General features: G+C 38.2%; 1 protein-coding gene across 1 annotated transcript in view; it reads left to right on the forward strand.

Annotated features, from left to right (window-relative positions):
* CNTN5 (contactin 5) overlaps positions 1 to 22,390 on the forward strand; it is a 790,266-nt gene that overhangs the window by 337,906 nt on the left and 429,970 nt on the right. Inside the window, exon 4 of the mRNA XM_072402864.1 lies at positions 13,033 to 13,111. The gene's annotated coding sequence lies outside the window, so the exon portion shown is untranslated. The remainder of the gene's footprint in view (positions 1 to 13,032; positions 13,112 to 22,390) is intronic.

Genomic DNA, 22,390 nt, shown 5'->3' on the forward strand with positions numbered 1-22,390 from the left:
ATTTTTAGTGTTTCTTCTTCTTTCCTCGAAAACACCAGTGACTGTGCTGTTCACCTCCTCCCAGGAGAAACTCAGCATCTTAGCTTCTCCCCAACTGTGACTTAGCACCCTTATCACTTCCTATTAGCTATTGAAATTTCTAAGCAGAATCTCTGTGAAAAGGAATGGGGGATTCATTGTTTTTGAGAGAAGAACTTTGGTGTTTCTCCTGCTGACCCCTTACAGCAGTGACTCAGCAGCTCATCTCCTCCTTCCCACGAGCAACTCAGCTCAGCCCCTCCTTGTCTGTGACTCAACACACCCTTCATATATCTAAAGTAAATATAATGCAGAAATTCTGGGAGATTAGGACTGAGGTTTTGGGAGGACAACATCATAATTGTCCCTGCTTTTTTTTACTGCAGTGACTCAGCAGCTCAGCTCTCCCCTCCCGAGAGTAATTAATATCTAATGAAAACACAAAGCTTTATTTCTGGGGGAAATAGACAAGAGGGGTGAGATGATCGAGAACAGCTTTTTTGTTTCTGCTGTGATAAATTGCTCCACAGTTCTTACAATAATACAAGTCAGAAATGTTTTGTTTAAAACTCAGATACATGCAAACATCCTGGCAACAGGTTCACTTCAAAGGTAAATTTAACATCAGTGATATAGGCATGACATTAAATTATAAAATCATATAAGTAATATATCTTTTAAAAGACACTATCACCAACAATTGATTTTGCATTGCTGTGGGGTTTCTTACTAATTGAATAACACGTTTTCTTTGTTTATCACTCACAATCGTTTGTGGTCATTTATCCATCAAACTGCTGCAAAGGGTAAAAAGCCTAAAGATACGAAACAAAAAAACAAACAAAAAAAAAAGGAATAAAGACAATTTAACCCTTTAGTTTCCACACCCTAATATAGTGACGGTGCTCTGAAAACACTGCATAGACCAGTAACCTATCCAAGGCATCACAATTCCTGTTTACTACACTGATTACTGTTGAAGTTGCTATGGTTCATTGCACTTTACATTTTGCCTCATGGAATAAGACCCACCATATTTGACTTTTTTTTGGAATGGTTAAGAATTTTGTCATGTTGAGGTATCAGGACAGCTGCTCTTAGACAGTAAAGTATTCTTGCTAAAGATTTGTATTATATCAGTCAACTGATTCTAATTGAATTTCGTGTTTTCCCAGCCAGCCGGCTTCTGTTTTATTGATTTCCCTGCTAGGTGATGGTTCAGTTTCAAGGGATTTATCTGTAACCTTAATTAGTAGAGGTCCACATGACTAATTTTGTTGTCCATTTTATAAAAAAAGGCACTGGCTTAGTAGACTGCATCAGAAAATTAAACATTCTGTATCATAAATCGATACTCTGCACAGAGGGGCAATACGCTGATCTTTAGTCCAAAGGTCAAAGACTTTCTGCTGTTGTCCCTCGAGTTTTGTGCCAGTGACTTGAATGAGAAAATTACATTTGAGGGATTGTTGTACGACTGACTGGTGCATCAGGGAAAGCAATGTAGAGTGCCTGGGTTATTACTAAGTCAATCTTAATTGCCCACTAACAAGCAAGTTAAAGTGAGTCACTACGGAGGGGATCAACATAGATTGTGTGGTATATTGATACTCCTGGGAACCATATTAGAAACACATTTAGGGAAAGTGCAAATAGACACTTGAGAATGTAGCAGCACCTATGTGTAAGAAGATCACTTTCCACTTTATTCATTTATACCTCTCTTTAAACTAAACCAATAACAAACAGATAAATACACAGTTAAGGAACTGTACTAGCCACTTTCTCTGCCCAGAGGAGCCACCAAAAGGATCTTCGTAATTCAGCACTTCTAGAAGTGTCAGATTCTGGACCCACTGCACTCAATGGTTCCGTCCGCTGACCCATATGTCCCATGTCTTGTGCTAATTAAAGAGTTGGGATGAACGGTAGAGCTAAGTGGGGGACCAAGAATGACACTCCCAGGTTCTGATGATTTATCTGGTAGTGGTTTGTTTTCATTCCAACAGAGATCAGTGAAATGGGGAGTGGAAGAAGCAAATATTACCTTATCTGGTAATTATCTGCTTTGCAGGGAGAACTTCATTTTGTATATATCTTGCTTTAAAAATCTATTGTAAGCTGTCTTTTTTGTCAAATAATTTGTAATTTTGTCCTTCCATTGCACCAGTCTAGAGGATGACACTGTTATATCTACTGAGCTGCCTCCATGCCTATGCTTTTGCTGTAACGCAGCAAACCTACATTTTAGTTTAAAACACATTGAGTCGGGGTTCTCCAAAACTTGAAAAAAAAAATCATCATGAATGAACCAAGGTAATTCAGAAAACCTGGAGTGGATTATTTCAAAACTGTTTGCTATAAGATAACAAATTGAATTCCTTGACCAGGTTGGGGCAGAAAAAAGTGAGCATTTCTGAAGTACATTAACATTGCAGTTGTGTAATTTTAGTTGTGTGCATAAATCCACTGTAAGAACAATGGCTTAATACAAAAAGGTAAAAAAAAAATCTATAATACATTTGCTGGATCACCAAGATTCTCTATCCTGTCCAGTCTTGAAGAACTTCAGTGAATCCACATAGTTCTCCCCAGAGCTTTTTAGCATTGGGAGAAGGTAGAACACTGAAAAAATAGGAGGTTACTGATTACCCATGGCATAAACAACTGGGAGCACTAAATTTGCCGTGTTTTGCCACACCCCCTTTTTTACCACCCGGCTATAGCTTCCTACCACCCGGCTGAAAAAATTTTCTGGGGAGAACACTGAATCCAGCCTAATGTAACAAGTGACTGTGGAATTTATGTTTGTGGGAAAAGAAGTACCAAGAAGAGTTAAAGAATGACACAAAATACTGCTTAATTCAAAGATAATACTCATTATTGGATGCATACAATGGTCCCAAACAGCCACAGCAAGATCACAAGACTTGGTTTTCCCCAGTGAGTGCCTACTTTCTTATCCATTAACTGGGTAAAGTCAGGCAGGGTGAAAATCTGACATTTCTTTAAGCATATACAGAAATGTCAGCATAAGCACGCACATCTATGATCTCTAGCTAACTATTACTCTAATAACTATTCTCAACCAATCAGAGTGTTACATGGTTATTACTAGTACATTTTGATTGATACTATACTGTCATAAACATGCATTAATGAATATGATACATAACCTATAATTGTTACTATTATTCACAAATTAGTATTGTTTATAGGGTATATACTTGCAGATGATTCCCCTTCGTATGACCCTTGGAACATCAACAACTATAATTTTCTTCCTATCAGGTCACCCCAAATCAGACAGCTCATGGGAGGGAGGATTTGAGATGCTTACAAGGACACAGGATGTGTGCACAAGTTCACATATAGATCCTCAATACATGTCTTCATTATTCATAGTTTCTATTTATTTTTTCTAAAAAGAAAGCCCTTATATATACAAATATTCAACTTTAAGAATATACCACTGTACAATCTCTATTCCCCGTTTTTAACGGCTCAGTAAAAGAGTATTAGCACAGGATGAGACCTCTTTGATCTCTTAGCAGTTTCCTTCTGCTAGCATTCTATTTTTTAAAAATACAGCACAGCTGCCCCTCTGTCTTGTCTTCCAGTTTTTTTGCAATCCCTGTAAAACAAATAACAAAGTGGGGCTAAAAGTTAATGGAACTTACTAATAAATTGTTTTTCTTTTTTAATGTCCAGGGACACCCTGGGGGAGGGACAAGACATTATTGTATTACTTAATGCAGTAGAAAAATAGATTGCTTCTCCTCTCATGCCAGACAAGTGTTTGGGACAAGGGTGTATCTTGTTCAATTCACCAAATTGACCCAGTGCTTGGGTTTATTTGTAGCAGAACTGGAGAAGGGTGGATATCTGGGTGGGAGGCGGTCTTGTTCTGGGTAAGAGCATCTCTCCCCCAACCATGGCTCTTTCCACTATTGGGGCAGACAAGGGTCTAGTATTTGCCCTCTTCCTTTTTTTGAGAAAACCAGTTTCCAAAGAACCTTTTACACAAAGGAAAGGGGGCACAAACACTTGCTGCCCCCATTTTAAAGGCTCACAAATCTGTCCAGCTGACTATGAAAGTTGTCACAGTCTGCTGACTAAATTACTTGAGCTGTGCTGTATAGGGATGAGTGAAATGCCTCTGGCATTCTCGCAAAAATTTCCTCGAAGTTCCGATGGGTGCGCGAATATTTGCGAAATTGTCGGAAATCACTGTAGGAGGATTATTGCGGCTGCGATCATAAATACAGCCATGGGAATCCACCTGTCGGTGAGAGATCCCCGATCACTACAGGTCAGAATAAGGGCAAACCTTTATTGTGACCTGTAGTGCCCAGGGATCTCTCCCTGAGAGGAGGATTCTCACGGCTCTATTCATAAATGCAGCCATGATACTTGACCTCTCAGAGTGAGTCATGTGGCTTGCAGTTACGAATGAACATGGATTTTTCCCACGCTGCATCCATTATGAGCAGTCAGCCGCGAGACTCACACTTTGTTCCTGGATAGAGAAACTCTATCCAGGAACACATAGTACAGGGCTGCATTAGCAATCAGGGGAGCAGAGCTGACAGCTCCGCTCCCCTGATTGGTCTTGCAGATCCCAAAAATTCAGTCTCACCGGCCGAATTTACAAAGGCCGTTCTCACTTACCAAACATGTAGGCGAGAATGGCCTTTTTTGCCACAAGACCAAATTTAATAAATTTGCTCGCTCATCCCTATTGCTGTACAGTCAATGACAGTATAGCATACCGCTCTGTGTTCTGTTCTTTCAATCACCAAACGTCAGAGATTTTCTCATTTATTCCTTTTGGGTCAAATTACCACACACCCCCCACATCAATACCACTGATGTGGGGGGTTGTGAATATCAGAACACACATGACCCCTTGGCATGTTGGACCTTTGCAATGAAACCATTTCTTCCACACAGGCCTCAAGGATCCACTTTGCAGGTGCTATTACTATGTAATAATAATAATAGGGCATGGCTCCTTTTGAAGAAATGTGCACAGATTTGATGCATCTGGAAAGCACCTAGTCAATTTCGGGTTGAAGGTTCAAATGAGATTTTAGTTACAGAAGCCCTAAACAAAAAAAATTAGCAAATCTGAGTTACATTTAAAAAACATTTCTTCCAAGCATTGACTGCATTTAACTTCAATTCAAAGCTTCAAATTATTATAGTATTTTTGTAGTGTTTGGAAATACATTTGAAATTGTTGAATAATTGCATGAAGAGTTAGAAGTGAAATTGTTAATCAGGGAAACCTTAGCGATGTCTATGAACGAGAGCAAAAAAAGCTCCGTTCCTATGAACCAATAACAGATTACGTTTCAGTGCCTATTATGTCTTTTATGATAACAAGGTTATGAGCATGGCCATGGACACAGCACGGCGCCCAGTGACTTTCAGTGATCCCTGCACAGACTATTCTTGGTGCCTTGTTGAGATCAGCTAATGATCATATCATCAGTCCCACAACCTTCACATATAATTGTTATTTGGTTATACTTAGAGATCTAAATAGCTCTGCTATAGAAACCATAAAACAAGAAAGGTTTTAGAGAGAAAACCTGCAATGAGAGAATTATATTAGCTGTCATTGCTGAAAACCTTCTGAAAATACCTTTGATTGACGTGCCGATGCTTTGGTTTGAAGTGCTACTGCGGATACAATCCTTTTTTTTTCATTTTTAGTTTTGAAAAGACGGATTAGAAATGTTGCCATGTTTTTATTAGCATCTATATCCCCTATCCCCAAGACATTCTATTCTTGCTTTCCAATATTATAAATAAAATGATAAGAAAACACCAATGGAGAGGCTTGTTATGGTGAAAAATTCTAAGGGCCCATTCACAGGGCATTCTGTTTTAGTAGAAAACAAAACATAATCAATACTCACCTACCCCGCTTGTGTTATGGGTGCCATGTCCTCTCCCTTCTTTCCTTCATTATTTTAATCTTCATCCACCTTGATTGGCTGGTTTATTCAGTCCCGGCACCGTTGACAGCTTCAGGCGGTCAGGCAGGTAAGAATAGTTATTGCAGAAGAAATATGACTTATCTGTTTCTGCAATTAACACCTGCCTGATTGCCAGTACCTGCTAGACTTTAATTTCTCTCTAAGGTGCCTTTTTTAATGCACCTGAGTACATTTCAATGCATGATAATACATATATATATATATATTTTTTTTTTTTCAATGCATTTTCTCCCATTTTTCAATGCCAAGTAAAAGGAAATGCCATTGAATGGAAAAAACTCTCTCTAAAATGCACTGAGGGTTTTGCCATTGGGGTGTGTTTCCTTGTTAGTGTAGTCCATTGCCATAAACTTCCATGCTGCTGATAATGGTATCCAGAAAAAAGTGGAGGTCCAGAAAAAAATGCACTTCTGTGGGTGTGGAAGAATACATGGAAACTGGTAACTGTGTGTTAAAATATTGCCTAAAACTGCAACAGCAACAAAAACAAAAATCCATAGATCAGAATTGACCCTAATAAATATCTCCACTACACCTACAATACATTCCTTGGCAATGAACAGAATATAATATCCAGTATATTACCGTCGGATGGTTTTTGTTCTTGAAACCTCTCGGGGTCAACAGAAAGACGTCTGAATACAGTTATGGAGTAATATTTCCCAGGAGGTAATGATATGGAGATTCTATAAATATAAAAGTATATATGCAGAAATACCTTTCAAAGACATTATTTATTTTTATTACTTTCTTGAAGACAGAAGTGAAGCTTCTCCATCATCAGCAGCGACTGGTTTGAAGTTCTGCAATTCACAAGGCTCTGGTATAGCTGAAATAATTAAAGGAGCAGACTTTTATACCTGTGTCCATCTCTGATCATGATGCAAGGAATGCTGTTTGCTGCACAGAATTAAAAGGCACCATGGAGTGGGTGGCATTTCTGGGCACAGCAGGGGTGCTACAGTCTGATTTTTTCTTCTAATGTTGGTTTCCCCATTAGCCCGGTACTGCCAACAAGAAGCTTGGGAGGGATGAGACGGACCAAAGTTGTGTTGCATATATATTATTATTTTTTTTTTTTGACAATACATTCTGTTTTAACATGGTCCATTCCCCTGACTCAATAAAATGTTATTTTAGCCTAAAAAATGCAATACAACAGTGCGTAACAAATAATCCTTGTGCTAGTGTTTTTTCTTGATTGTCGAGGTCCACTTTTTTTGATTGTTTAGAGGATGCAATGGGGTTGATTTACTTAAGGACCATGGGCTGTTTACATAGCAATGAGAATGATCCGCTTGCAAGAGATATTTCATATAACTTAGTGCAGAGTTTCTCAAACAGGTCCTCCAGTGGATGCTAGGGAATCCTTGAACAATCAGCAATCTTTGCCTCTCAGGTCAGTTTAACTGGCACAAATATTCTTTTTGGCTATCATTAAGGGTGAAATTCTCCAAATGGCCAGCAATGTAAGATGAACATCACACTAATGTACTGTGAACTGTGGATATCGTAATTACAGGAGGAGCTCCCTTAGACCTGAACATTGTTTCAAGGGATCTCCCATGCTAAAAAGGTTGAAACAGGCTGGCCCAGTGAATGAGTTGAAGCTTTGTTGACTTTGACCATTCAGTCATGTGCAAGCATTTGAAAAAATTACACAAATTGCCTAATACAAGTCTTAAAGCCAAACTCGACTAAAAACAAAAAAACTCAACTTCACTTCCGCATATCCCTGGATCCCTGCAGAGGTTTCTTGGATTGCGTCGTGAGCTGTCCATCTTTGTCCTCCGCCCCGGGGCCCATCTTCTTCTTTCCTCTTCTTTTGCCTTCTGCCTATGTCACCCAACCTTTTACTGCACAGGCGCAAGATTGGGTGAAGAAGCCTTTAGTAAATGGGGGAAAAAAAGAGTGCCATTCTTAATGCATATTCGTGAAATCTGCATTTTTTTACCCTATTGAAAAAGAAAGGTCCTTCTGCACATGCCCGATGTCCAGCATGCACAGCAGTAGCATTTTTCTTCAATTGAGGGAAAAAATGCCAATCTTACAAAAGGAGCAGCCAGAAGTGTCCTGGGATGCATGTTGTATGTATCCCAGGGGGCTCTGCGCTCCCATTCTGTCCTTATTGCCGCAGAAGGGAAGGGACTTCACCCCCCACCAAAAAAAGAAGGTACTTTTTTATCTTACATTATAAAGTTATCTACCCTTTTATGTAGAGAAACAAATTTAGTTCAGGTCCACTTTAAAACAAACAAATGAAATCTGTCTTTTGTTCAGCAACTATTGATTCATATATCCCTGCAGGGCAGTACAGTCAGGGCAGTTACCTTATAGAAGTCCCTTGGAGGAATCAAAACACTTGGCTCCCTTAGTCTGCTGAAAAAAGTTCAAAAAATATTAGTAGTTGCAGCATACTAATGGGGTCACCACTTATTTCTCATTCTGATATTATGCCCATTCTGCTTTTTTCTCCTGTTAACAAGCTCCCAGGGTTAGACTGACAACACTACGGTCCATCGGGACCTATTTATCTAGTAAACTGGTAATTTCATTTTAAAACACAAAGGTTTGGAATATGAAGAACGATTTGGTTATTACTGTATTTAAATTACATTTAAAGGATAACCTCCAGTTATAATTAGCATATTCATTTAGGGGAGTGACAAAGCCATGGAATATATCTCCCACTACAAAAGGAAGGCTTTTTGCAATATGGGGATAAACTGACAGCTGGGTTCCGTTTTTCCTTCTTCTGGAACATCTGTGTTATGTTATCATTAAACATAAAATGCTGATGATAGAAATAATGTTAGCAAAGATTGATTGTATTGATTTATGGAGCACTGACACATTTTTGAGTACTTTGAAGAGGCAATTTACTAGTCATACTATCCTGGGAAAATGCAAAGATCTAAAAGCTGAACTCCAGTGATATGTTCAGTCTTGTACAGTTGTACAGGCTCCTCTCCTGTACTAAAACTGCTTATTATGATTTCATTGCATACTGTGAGCTTCTCACAATGTGCTTTAGAACCTGCAGTAGGTCACATACAACTTTCCTTATTCTCTGGCTGAAGAGCACCTACCCTCATCTAGCTCCTTTCTCCCAAATCGATCTATCCCTGGTTTGCCCTAGAGCTACTATTGGGATATGGATAGCTTTCTATCACTCAAGGCAATAAAACCAGACAACGCCAGGCTAGGTAAAGTGATACCAATGGTGATTGTCATATATTTGTCAATGGACAGAGCCTCTTTAATGCTCCAGGTTATACCATATGTCTTACAGCCAATGTTCTAAGAACCTGACCACCAGAAAAAGCCTGGATTTTAGGGTATGGTGGTCTAGAAGGTCGATAAACAATGAAGATCTAGTTCTACTGCCAGAATGTGATATTCTTCTCATAGATGGAGCTTAGTGACCCATACCAGCCTCTGAGTTTTTATTTGGTTTAAATACCTAAACGATTAGATTTCCTGGTCCAAATTTCCCAATTGATCAATGTTGAGTATTCCCATCTACCTCTGTGCTCCTATTACCTTTTTCTATTATATCAAAGAACTTAAAGTCCAAAAGGCAGAATAGAAACCTCTTCTAATGCCCAGAGAGGGATGTCAGACCCAGGAGCTCAAACATCAGGATCTCAACAATGGATTTCCAGAGAGATATCAGAAGTTGTCAGCTTCTACGAAAATTTAAAATATCCCTTTGGATGATCCGGCCCGGGTAAGTATGATTTTGGTAAAATTTATTTTCATACTTTACATTCAGTTTTAAGACATTTTGCCTAAATTTATTCATGGCACAAATGTTGAAATACATCCCCTTCTATTTATTGTGATTTGCAGAAATCTTGATTAGCCCCACCATCACCACCCATTGTGAAAATAATATCCTGAGCTGCTACATCATTAAACCAACATATATCACTGGAAGGTTTAGAAGGTAGGATGAGCTGCAAAGGACTTGGTAAGAGGAGGCATCACATCTTGTTATACACCTCCCCCAGTCTAGCCACCAGTCACTGAATCATGGTCGCTGATCATCTCACATGCAGTCACTGCAAAGCACAGGCTGCACATAGCAGTCACAATGGTCTGATCTGTACAACATCCTCTACTATTAGAGATCAACCAGGGACCAAGGCAGGAGACAGAGCAGAAGGATTTTGGAGTAATCCTGGAGTCATCCAAGGTGAGGATCTCATGCTTTACAATTGACAAGAGTTATCCTTTAAATTTTCATTGGATTTATTGTCTGAGTTCATAAGCACAATGCATTTATAATAAGTTATTGGACACAGAAAGTGTCTTTTTACCATGTGAGCTTAATGAAATTTCAATGTGTTTTTCTGTTGTAGACTTTGTGACATTTGCACATGTGTTTGGATGATAGTGGTAGTATAAACTAATGAAGGAATGATGCCCTTATAATAATAATAATGTCCTTTTTCAAAGAGCAACTCGGCAAGGAAAAAATAGCAAACTGCTAATGCTCTATTGGAAATGTTACAGTTTTAAGTGTTAATTAGATTAATGACCATGAAGAATGAGACTTAAAATCTTTTCCTTATTCGTCTGTTGATTATAAAATTCAATGTGTTTTGTTATATCAGTTCAATCAGTGCAAAAGAATACCTATTGATCATGTCAGAAATCCAAAACTGTTCTGTGCACACTTCTTGGGTTATATCATGCAGTCCCCTTATTTTTTGTAGCTAGCACTTCAGGACAGTGGGGGGATTCAGACAACTGGACAGAGCTGAGTCTTGAAAGTTCAGTTTACATAAAGGATGTCATTTCACAACAGAACTTAGGGGCTGAGTTCAATTTTTGGCAGATCAACAGGTATTTTTCTATACTTTTCTGGCTTTAAGGACTTATACTTGTGCATGTATTGCAGAGATGTACTTTATATGATTTGATTTTGCACTGACAAATATTTTGTTGTGCTGGCAATGAGTGGTTAAATTTCTTTGTTTTATAACAAATACAATAACTATGGTAGACAGAGGAATTTGGCTTTAAATCAGGGACAGTCCTTTCAAACAAGAGCCATTTGGGAGCTATGGGAATAATACTATGGGTTTTCTACATTTGAGTTCTGGTCAAAACTGCAAAGGTATATGACCTCCTGATTCATGGCAGAGGTGGAGATGAGAAATGATGAAAGGTTGGCAGCAAGGAGAGGGAAAATCATAGGAAAGAGTATGGGGTCTGGGACCAAGGAAGGGAAGTCAGAGAAGAGCTGGCAGGCATAATGTCTTCAATTTGTGGCACTCCTGGACCATCAGTTTGGAGCACTGGGCAATATTTAGAACACTGCACTGAACACTGGCATTCAGGAGAGATTTCAGAAAACAGGACTACTGGCAATAAAGTATTTTAGAATTGTGATTTAAGTTTTCCTTTAACTTTAACCTATGTATGGCCTCAACAGGACAAACGGCCTTTCCCTAGTGGAATATATTTGGTTTTCATGCTGCGGATAGCAGAAAATACCCGGTGCTTTTGGGTATAAAGAAGTATGGGACTTTGCTGGAGAAACTGATGGAGAAAATGCTGTCTGTTATGGGGGTGGGGGGGATCTATAAAACTCAGTGTCAACTACGATTTGAGCAAAATATAAAGCTTAGAAAAATTGACTATTTCTGCTTCTGGAAGCTAAAAGTGACGATGGAGCCAACAAAAAGTGGGTATGTAATGCTAAAAATGGTAGGAAACAGGTCTTGTAACTCCCCCAATCAAAATTAAAATGCAATAAAAACTTTTTTGCATGTGATCCATACCTTTTTGAGGAAATTCCCCTTCACATTTCTGGATTATTCTAGGTCATGCTAGTTTCTTGGATATTATGCTGACATTCTTTCAAGTTTGAGTTAATGACATGGAAAAAGTATGCACATCAGTTCTGACTCTCCACAATTGCTCTAAGTCCAAGCTAAAAAAAGTATTAAAGTTACAGGGCCAAGATAACAAGCAGCCAACTAGCATAAAGGAGGTCAGCAATAGTCCTGTGGTATATTTAATATTACAAGACAGCAGCTCTGCTAACAATGTATAGCTCTAATAAATCATTCCCATATTTGTCTTTTGGTGACCTAGTTCCAGGCTTATTATCTTTGAGATGGAGACAGCCACCTTGCTTCCAAATTCATAGTGCAGCTCAGTACATGTCAATGGTCTCTATGTATTCTGGAAAAAAAGGAAATGGATATGTAATAACAAAAACACTGTACTAACAATTCATTTTTTTTCTTTGCACTTAGGCATTGGATTTAGTGCATGCAGTATTCAGATCTGGTCTGACACTCCCCTGCTCCTCCTTAGGAGTACAAGGCAGAACGCCGGGGTTGGCTATACTAGCAAAAAGCACCAGACAGGAAGGGCAACAAGCAATATTTTGAATTAAATTAAAACAAGTTTTTTATTATTATTTATAATATTTTTATTATTATTGTTATTATTATTATTATAATATTATTATTTCAAATATTAATAATAATATAAATAATATATAGTAAAATGTTTTAGTTTTGTATGTGACAACTTCTGACATTATTTATGCAGTCATTTATCCAGATTACTGATTGTATAACTATAAATACAAAGAGCTTACAAATACAAGATACAAGATAACCTTTATTGTATTAAAAACTAAATTATTAATATAGCACATAATGCAAATCCCTTAACATTTTAATAGAAGAATGGTAAAATATTAGCAGAATGTCTTTTTGTTGAAATCCTTCGATGTTCCCCTTTAACGTGGCTTCATTTTGATAGGAAGTGTGTGCTGTATAAATGAACAGATAAAAATCTAGCAGGTTTTGTGCTGATTTATGTGTTTGATTTGGTTGTGCGCTAGAAGTGTAAATTCTATGAGGTGTTAGCATTATGGGAGTGGAAGTGATGACAGCGTTGTGAAGATTTACTTTCAAAAGGGAAATGTTAAATAATCACTGTACCAAGCTTCTAATCTCACATTTTTCTCCTTTTCTAGATTGGACAAAAAACAATTTTCTAAAATTGGATCTATCCTATTGCTGCAGGCATTCATTGATCCGGAAATATACAAGAGGGTAAGTCCTAATGAAAATGGGATTTTACTTAAAAGCTGTTGTCACACAAGGGGCCTAAAGAATGTGACATGTGAACTTTGATATAATGATGGCGGTGTAACTTATTTGTCATTGTAAATGACCTGGCTGTTGTGATACGTGCATGTTAAAGATTACTGCAAATGATGGAAGAATTAGAAATGGTGCTACATAAATTAATATTAATTGTGTTCTTCATTGCTTCAGCCTAAGCTGATGTGAATGGGGATATCATAGATGTAATACTGCAGAGTTTTACTGGTTTTATTGTGTTTTATTTGTATGTAAATATGTAAGTATGTAAATATATTAATTCATAAGTATTATATAGTATGCATATATACACAGTATAGTACTTTTTTTCTTTGATAATCCCTGCAGGTCCTTTTAACTATAAGAATACAATTCAATTAGGTTATCTTAAGGGAAATGCAAGGACACAACTCTGACACTAAAAATTAACAATCAAATTAACAGATCAACACATACAGTACACAATCATCTATAGGAAAAAAAAAAGAAAAAATGGTAAATACTTTATACAGACAATCTTTCATTGTGTATCATGGGTTGGGATCTTTACACTTTCAGCTGTCTATAGCAGTGGGTCCCAGCCTTTTGGACGTCACATAGCACTACATTTACGGACTCTAGACTGCGCATGCGTGGGGAGCTGTGTGCCACTCAAAGGGGAACAAACTTCCCCCATAGTCACATCATGATGCCAGAACCTTCCCACCCAGATACACAACGCGCCCGCCGCTCTGAGCCTGGGATGCATACAGGAGACGCCCCTTTAGGTGGGGTCCTTCTCCTGACCCCACTGGGGGGTGCACCGTCCAGAGCCGCAAACCACCAACATTTTCTCATGGACCACTGACCACAGGTTGAGGACCTCTGCTCTATATCACAATGGGGTGGGGGTGGGTGTTTACAAACTCAGCTGTCTATTGCAGAATGTGATGGCTATAAAATGAGACATTCTTAATGGAACATGAATTGTAGCCACATATAATAAGGATATAGAGTTCTCTGCAAGAGGTAGAGGGTGTTTATGTGGGCTAGTTGAACAGAACGAATAAATCAAATATGGATTGGTTTTGTTGTTTTCCGTGACACTTTAACTTAGTCTTATTTTATCGATTGTCAGTACCAATATCAACAAGGACATAATGCAAAACTTTTCAATACTTAGTATTAGTCCTGGGTTCACTGTTGTAGATATGAGTTGTCAAGAGGGGAATACATTTTTAAATCCCTAAAACTTAACTTTGAACACAAGAATTAACATTGCACAGTATTACCAATAAAAGAATATTGTGCATGTTCTTCTAGGGAAGAATTTATTACAGAGAAATACTTACATCAATTCTTGGTTCTTCAGTCGTTTTAACTACTGGTTCTAGCTATACAGTGGAAACATTATGTACTATGCAATGTTTACTTTGCCTTGACAGCCCATCTAATGGGGCTGCACACCCAAATCCAAGCACCATAGCAGACAAGTGTAGCGCTATAACTATAATTATGCCAATGACCTTCAGTAGTGTCATTAGGTTGAAACTGCAAAGGTACTGCCTTTTTAGGCATTGAAATATTTGGCATTTACAGGGAAGTTCAAAGGATTGGTAAAATGGTCATTTGTGTGACAGATATTCTTCCCATGTGTTGCCTGGCTTCCAATGTTAACGGTAAGGAAATGCCTCATATGTACTCAAATATGAATGGCTATGAATATATAGCACAATAAATACATTTTATTGGAAATTGCTTTGTCATGAAGTCTGCCACTGCTAACAGTAATCAACAGAAACACCAGTAAAATGAACATACATAAAAACATGATATTTATGATATTTTATTTATAAAACATCTATTTAAAAAGGAAAATCAATCAAAATTACATGGGCTCCGTCCATATATCTTTTGTCTTGCTTTTTACAGAATAAAGCATTTTTTACTTTTGAGTTGGTTGAATAAATTGCGACAAGGATAACCGGCTAAAACTGGCATTAATTAAATGTCATAGGATGGGTCATTGCTCTTAAATGATCTTTTGTGCATTATTGTTGGCCAACAGTGGATGGTGCTGTAAATAGATATAAAGTGTGTAACAAACCTGTGACATTGCCATCTATTGGTGTGACCCAAGTATAAACCAAGCCTTTTTTTCTAATAGTATTTGAGGGGAAAACAATCTCAGTTTATACTCAATTATTCAGGGAAATCTTTTTGCCTTACAATGGAAACCGAACTGAACTCAAGGACACAGGTCAATACTTAGTAGATTAAACTTCTTAATTGATAATTGGCAACAATAGCATATATAAGTAATTGTAGAATAAGAGTTGTAGAATCATCTTAATATACTAAAACAAGTTAAAAGAAAAATATACTGTGCGTTGGAAGGTGACAAAGGTGTGTTTTGATTTAAGATATATTGAAGAACATACACTGATATATTATTTATGAATAAGTTGGATAAGGTTGGATTAACCTCCTTCAAAGCATTAGTGACATAAGATGTCATAAGTAATATCTACCTAAAAACACTTGTTCTCTGTTCCTGTAATTAATGCCAGCTTTAGTCGGGTATCCTTGTCGAAATCCATTTATCCTAAGTATGTGTAGAAGAGAGGTTTTTGTTCATGAAGGCCCATAATTTAATAGTACAGAAGACCAGATTGTGGCTAGTGGTGTAGCGCTAAGTAATCATGCATAAGCACCTATACAATACATACACATAGGAATAATGTAAAAGCATTCATGTGCATGTATTTGCATAATTGTATTGTGTTTTTCATCGTACCTTCTGTTTGGCTTTGCTCCCAGCCTGAAATCTTATTTCCCAAAATACATTTGTCAAACACATGTCAAAATGCATCTCTCTCTTTGTGTCTCTCTCCATATATATATATATATATATATATATATATATGCTGTATATACTGTATTTTGTAAACCTGTAGTGAGGGGTTGCTCGTAGCAATGGGGTTGACGTTTGGTCCAGTTGCCACACTACCTGTCGGTTCCTGCAACACTCCCTGCTGAACCCTCTTGCAGTGTTTCACGTTTGTCTGCTCTATCAAGCTGTCAGGCTCAGTGCTTACTCTCTGTCACCGCCCAACCGAGCATGTAGCCAAACTTCCTGAACAGGCATGTCTGGGCGGTCATGCACACACTGACCTAGCACATGGAAGAGAAGATCCTTAAAGGGGCAGAGGCTATTTTAGCAGTAATGGTGGCTGGTGCTGTGACTTTGAACCAGCTCCTTAGCATTTGGGACTCTGCATAGCATGCTTGCATATATCTTGTCTTGACCTTATGCCTGGTTGCCACCTGCTTGCCTCTTGCCCTGACCTTCTGATCACAAAACAGATCCTGACCTGCCGCCTTGTTACTGACACCTCCTTGTCTGCCGCCTGCCTGGACCTTCCCTCTGAATACTGACATCACCTTGCTTGGGTCATGTTTTGTGACCACAACTGACCCACTAGCTGTCCCTACACAGATGCTTACCACTGATTAGGTGACCCCAGGGGCTGTAAGCTGCTGACACCTAACAGCAAAGGGTTCGGTAGTCACTAGGATTACTAGTCCATCACCCCTTATGTGGTGCCAGGTGTCGCTTAGATTCCGCATCCCAGGCAATTTTCTAGCAGGGAGATCATAGCACTATAGAAGAGGAAGCACATGTTCATTTAGAAAAAAACGTCAGGTCATCAGAAGTTATTTCTAGTGAAAAAAAAAGATTGCCGGCAAAAATGCTAAATCCGCCAGGGACCACTCTACACGCGTCACATTTATGCCCCAGAGGAGCATGACCGTTTATCTTGGGAAACAATTATCATGTGTACATAGTTTTCCTTTGCTGCACCTCTATGGTTAGACAAAAAATAAAAAATAGTAATAATCAAAAAGTTAAATCAGATATGAGGAGTTACGGAGTGCTTTGCATAAGATTGTTTTTGTTGATGTCAATTTCACTGGAGATGACTATGAAGCCAGTAAAAGAGATTTGCTTGTATTACAGTAGATGGTGGACAGGAGAGAACTTTATGAAGCTTTTGCACATGCCATAATATGGTTGGGGTACTCCCTGACTGTTCAAGGCATTATATACTCCCTTCCCTGTGCAATGCTTGTCAGGCAGAGCACAACATGAACTGAAAAAATGACATAGCGACACCTTGTATTTCTATGATATTTCATGGACAGTTTGATGGTAGGATAACTTTTAGGCAGGCTGAGAGAAGATTTGAACTCATAACTGCGTAAATTTATGATTTTAAAAATGAAGTGAGCTAAATAAAAAATTACTTATATGATGCAGTATGTCACCACTATTTACCATTGACAGGTGTCAGCATTTATTCATATGGATTAATACTTGTTTCAAAAAAGGAAAAGTTAACTTTTATTAGATGTAGTTGGTCTCCAATTTCTGTTTCTTTTATTTGAGGTCCATTTAAAGCTGCATGTCCGTTGAAGAGTGCTCTGTCCAGAGGGCGACAACAGTGATGGGAGATTTATCAAATTTTGTTACAGTGTTACAATTAGTTGGGGTGCTCAGAAAGATAAAAACAGCAGTGTTAATGGTAATGTCAGACAACGTTGCATATTTATTTTTTTCTCATAGCTGCCTTTAAATCTATGCGCTCTGTACAGATCTACGTACAGATCTACGTACAAACGCTGGATAAAGTCTAGCCTGTGTACAGCGGTCCCCCGAAATCATTTAGTGATCCGCTGTGGCAGATCTTATGTGGAAAAATGGAGCAGGGTGTCTCCTTTGTGTTCACCTCCTCCCTTCTTTATAGAACAGAACAGCACTGTGTGTACAGAGTTCATTTCAGTGTTGCTGAAAAAGATCACAAAAATTTGTTTTCAGTGACATCAATTTGACATCTTTACATAGCTTCAAGTCCTAAATTCCTAACAAGAACAATAAAAAGACACCCTTTGATTTTATTATAAACCCCAATGCACTCTGTTATGCCAACTGGTACGTTCAGCTGTGTTTTTAGTTTGCCTCCAAAACTTAACTGTAAGCAAGCAAGTGCAGATCATTGGGAAATCAAAAAAGTGAGATCGAGCACAACTTTGAAGGCTGTGCTACCATTGGCATGACTGAATACAACAACGTTAGACTTTATCTTTGCAGGCAATAGGGTAGCACCATTTTTGAACTCAACATGTTGAACTTTTTATTCTATACGGCCCCATCTGAGTATTGATGGAGCCAAGGACTAGAAGACTTCAGGTTGCAGGAGGCCAACTGGGTGGCCTGGCAACTACTACTTATTGGCTGTATCAATACTCAAATGCCCAAAGGTAACCATAGGAAACAATATCCTACTTCCAACAGATGCATTTTTTTATCCAACCTTTTTTCTTTTGACTTTCCTAACTCTATGAGTTTGACCTTACCTTACCGAAGAAGCAGCCTCGGATGAGAAATGCATTGACATCCCTGTATATATCATATATTTCATACTTTTGATGAACATAAAAACAGAAGGCAACATTATCAACATTTTTATGTATATATTGGATTTTATACAGTTTCTTCTATTTATTAATCATGGATATTGTCTAGAGCCTCTGATGCCCAATGAAAAGAATGTTTTATTCCCACCTTTATCTAAATATTCAAGTATAGGATATGACCAATAACTGTGTGTTGCTGAGTGACAAATCCATCACATTTTTGATTTTATAAACTAAAAATATTTAATGGTTAAAAGCACATTTGTATGAAGTACATCAGTAAAATGAACTTCTATGTGTGTATGGCAAATAAATCAATTATTAGAAGATAAGGATGATGATATTGTCATGGAAACAACATGCCAAACCATACCTGGATATTGTATTCTCTTTCTTCTTGTGGTTGGGATCAAAGTTTATGAACAAACAAGGCTTATATAGATCCAGAAGAACCGTAGTCATTGTTACACATGTATGGAAAAAACATATACGGCAATAAATAATTCCTGAAGGATAGGCAGCCTTGCTTTCATGAGCCACAATCTCAAGAAAAAAGAGAAACAAAAGGCAGGGAAGTGACAAGGCATACCAGGTTGTCAGATGTTGGATTAGGAGTTGAAACTACAAGGGAACTTTAATGATATTTGGGTCAGTTTCTGTTTTTCTGAAGATTAGCCTTAGATAAAATGATGTTTTGTTGGTTTTTTGTTACATTTTAGTATAAAATCAGTAACAGTTTTAGTATATGTGTTTTACAAATACATATTTATTACAACATGCGTCGGTAATATTGCAGAGCTTGATGGACTTTTTTTTTAAGAAAGGCAAGCACTAGCTTTTCACTTGTTGGCTGCTTCTCCAGATTTAATAGCCAGATGCTTGTCATAGTTACTGGAGCAAAAAAAGGTTGTGTGGCAGCTGTGTAACCTATACCATGAGGGCTTTACACTATAGTGAGAGCCCATAACAAAATCATTTTAGCTAATAGGTTATATGTATTAACTATTATCTATTGTATTATGCGTTATAAGTTTTTTGTTGCCTTCCTCTGGATCGATTTTGTCTATAGGGTTTTAGTTTAGATTGCTGGTTTGTAGTATGTTTTTATTCCCTAGTGGTTGACCTTGATGTACTTATGTCTTTTTTCAACCTATGTAACTACTGTATGTCTTTGTTTCCATGTGTGTAAAGCAAAGAATGTTTCACTCTATCACTATAGTTAATATTGTTTTAGATAGATGTAGATAGCTGTGGATATAATTTTGTAAAAAATAAAGCAAATTTATGGAATGCATCCAAATGCCCTGGAAAAGACTATTTTAGCATTCACAGAATATAATAAAATAGAATAGAATAGAAAAAGGTAGGGATCTTAATTAATGTGGCTTTAAAGTATATTTTTAGCTGTATGTGACCTGGAGAGATTTCCTATACTTCCTTGTAATTGTAGAAGGAAGTGAAGGGAAATAACCAATGATGAAAAACAAAGCAAAAATGATAAACAGACAGAGCTTCTATCTGTCCCATTCTTTTTCCAAAACCTGAAAAAAAGAGTTCACCAGGAACACACTTTTACTATTTCAAACATGACATGGAAAGGATCTACAAACTAGCACTTTAAAAAAAAACCTTAAAAACATGGCAGCAAATATTTCATTTTATATACAACATATGAGGGGGGCTGAAAAGTTCCTGGCTTTGCCCAGAAAGAAGAGAGCCAGAGTTATGAAATAACACATTTATTCAACATATTCCCCCCTGGGACTGATGCACTTGGTACAGCATATTTGCAGCTTTTCCAGACCGTTCAGATAAATGTCCTTTGGTTGGGCCGCAAACCAGCGCTCAGCAGCATCTTTGACATCAGAAATTTCCTCAAAACGTTGCCCCTTCAGGTGTTTCTTCAAATTCAGATCAGATAATACAAACAAATTCGGAACAGATAATAGTCCGAAGGAGCCAGGTCAGGTGAGTAGGGGGGATGGTGGACCAATTGGAAACCCAGGGTGTTAAATTTGGCAGCCACAACCTTGGACGTGTGTGCAGGTGCATTGTCCTGCAAAAAAAGGATCCCTTTGGTCAACTTTACACTGCGTTTCGTCCTAACTGCCTCCTTCAGCTGGTCCAGGAGGTTAGCATAATACTGTCCGGTGATACTAGAGCCCTGAGGTAGGTAGTCCACCAACAGAATACTGTCTTTGTCCCAGAAATGGACAACATGACTTTTCTGGCCGATTTCTGGGTTTGGAACTTATTCGGCTGCGGGGACCCTCTGTTGCGCCATTCCTTTGACTGTTTCTTGGTTTTAGGATCATAATGTGGAGCCAAGTTTCATCCTCAGTCACTAACCTAGCCAAAAAGTCCTGTGCAGCTTCAAAATGGGCCAAAACGGCTTTGGATGCTTCAACTTGTTCCTTCTTCTGATCACTGTTCAAACATTTCGGCACCCATTTCACTGAAAGCTTGTGCATATCTGGGATAGTGGTGATAACAAACCCAACACACTCCCGTGAGATGTCAAGTATCTGGGCTATTATTTTTGCGGATATTTGCGGTCCTCAATAATCAGCTCATGGACAGTAATTGTGACATCTCACTGTGAATGGCCTTTGCTGACTTTCCCTGGAGAAACAAAAGTTCATGACGGCCCGTAACTTCAATGACATGAAACTTGCTTGTGCCTCTGCCATCACAGCTTCCCACTAAAAGAAAAAAGATAGTTTTAGGAATCGCAAAGACCTGATAGTTGCACAGTTACATACTAAGATATTAGGCTGTCTAGGCTGTCATATGCCCCCACTAGCGAAAATTTCCTCGAACTTCCAATGGTTCTGCGTAATTATAACAGGAGGATTCACAGGATTCCCTGGGAATCCTCCTGTGTGCGATCCCTGGGGCACTAAAGGTGATTTAACCTCTAGTGCCCAGGGACCTTCTCAAAATTCCTGAAAATCTGTTTCACTGCTTACTTTCTCATATCTGGGTGTGTGTCTAGGGTTGCCATCTGGCCAGTATGTTACTGACTGGCTGGTAAAAAATTGGCCTTGTTGTGAATGTTATCTATAGGAAAAACGTCATAAGTTAGGTATTGTATGAGTGCTCACTCATATGAATATAGGGCATATGAGCTGGTGAAAGAAACACCAGCAAGTGATATGGGCACAGGGATTCAACGCAAGCCTAATACTTCCATGAGGACCATTGGAAGGCCTGTCAAAAAGGTAAGTATATAAAGTCACTTTTTTAGCGTACCATGAAAGAAAAGAAAAAGTGAATCTTCACCGAGAGGAATCATTTAAACTGTCCGGCAATCATAGTATGAAGCCTGACTATTCATGAAAAGTTAAAACACAGTGCTTAATATGGCAATTTCTTTCTGAGAGCTGGAATGAAGGAATGCTGCCAACAGATCATCTTCTTTCACAGCGACTTTGAAATTTCAAGTGGTAATTTCTCCTCCCAATAATGTCAATGCTTAGAGAATTGCATCTTTCTATTCAGGTGCTTTCAATCTGCTATGGATGGCAATAATTACCTTGTGCCCTCGCTGGGTAATTGCCTTTTGATTGAGGTTATCAAAGTAATCAAGTCACTGAGAGGCAAAAGCCATTGGCTGGGTTAAAAGGAAAACGGAAAGGTGTGCAGAGATATGTAAAACCGGATGAATTAATACGCATCTTGGAAATATTTCATGGCTGTATTATGGGAGGATGTTACCAGTAATGTATTCTGGAAATAGATTCATTTATTTCTTCTATCGTGCTGTGTCTG

The sequence above is a fragment of the Pyxicephalus adspersus genome, chromosome 1 (genome assembly GCF_032062135.1).
Source record: "Pyxicephalus adspersus chromosome 1, UCB_Pads_2.0, whole genome shotgun sequence".
Lineage (NCBI taxonomy): Eukaryota > Metazoa > Chordata > Amphibia > Anura > Pyxicephalidae > Pyxicephalus > Pyxicephalus adspersus.